The sequence below is a fragment of the Ipomoea nil genome, unplaced genomic scaffold (assembly GCF_001879475.1).
Source record: "Ipomoea nil cultivar Tokyo-kokei standard unplaced genomic scaffold, Asagao_1.1 scaffold2510, whole genome shotgun sequence".
NCBI lineage: Eukaryota > Viridiplantae > Streptophyta > Magnoliopsida > Solanales > Convolvulaceae > Ipomoea > Ipomoea nil.
The window spans coordinates 808,671-809,905 of record NW_017618938.1 but is presented as its reverse complement, the minus strand read 5'-3'; the positions used below and the strand labels follow the sequence as shown (position 1 = coordinate 809,905).

The window sequence follows — 1,235 nt, the reverse complement described above, 5'->3', positions numbered from 1 at the left end:
GAAAGGGTGGCGAGAAGTCTAACTAATCAACTTATGACCCGTTTGGTTCACGGAATCAATTTGGAGGGAATAGGAATGCTATTCCATAGGAATGGAATAGATAAGGAATAGAATAGGAATTGTATTCTGTTGTTTGGTTCGCGCAAGGAATATACTTTAGGAATCGTATTCCAACATTTGGTTGGTTAATGAATAGAAATGGAATACATGTTTAAAAGACAAAAATGCCCTTTTACAAAATATAGAATAATAACAATAACAATAACAATAACAATAACAATAACAATAACAATAACAATAACAATAATAATAATAATAATAATAATAATAATAATAATAATAATAATAATAATAATAATAATAATAATAATAATCCAAACAAAAATAAACAACATTTAACAATCCAATACTAATCAAACCCTAAACTTAGTATGAGAGGGGCGGAGCAGATCACAGCTAGTTTGTAAAATGGCATATCAGGCCCGAGCTACGAATCACGATGACGGAGATAACGACCAAGATCTTCAGAATCGACGGCTCTACAACCCTTACCACGACCTCCAAGTTCCAATACAGTCTCTTTACAAGCTCCCCACGTCCCCTGAATTCCTTTTTCAAGAGGAGTCCGTAGTGCAGCGCCGATCCTATGGGGGAGAACTTCACCTACTACACAGGCATCGGCTATATCGTCGGTCTGCTTTATGCTGGGATGGAGAGCGGCATGGTCGCGGTGAGGGATATGGATGACGTCATCAACAGCGTGGTGGCGGGATTGGCCACTGGGGCGCTCTACAGGGCGGCGTTAGGGCTGAGGTCTGCAGCAGTCGCCATAGTCATTGGCGGCGTGGTTTTTGGATTGCGAACGCCCCCCACTGCTCATATTGTTAATCGGCAGTCGCCATGAAGGGAGGGCATTCGATCACCAATTTTGACCGAATATTCCTTGTCTTTCCCGGTTTCTTAGTGGATTGTTTGGGGCAGTTTTCTGATTTGGCATATAGGAGGATGATTTTGGTTGCAGCAGCTCAGAATGGGCAGTAGTAGTTCTGAACTGAATACAGGAAGGGGCTGCTGTGCTGTTGAATTTGATCACATCTTCCTCGACATCCTGTTGCCGGGGACGGACGAAATTTGCTATGAAGCTTCATGCTGCAGAAACTTGAGAAGCTTGAGTGAAGATTGTGACTTGCAGCAATACACCAAAGCTTGAATGAAGATTGTGGAGGTTTGTTGCT

General features: G+C 41.9%; 1 pseudogene; it reads left to right on the top strand.

Moving 5' to 3' along the window:
• Window positions 1–465: 465 nt before the first annotated feature.
• Window positions 466–904, top strand: LOC109153586 (annotated as a pseudogene).
• The last annotated feature ends 331 nt before the right edge of the window (window positions 905–1,235 follow it).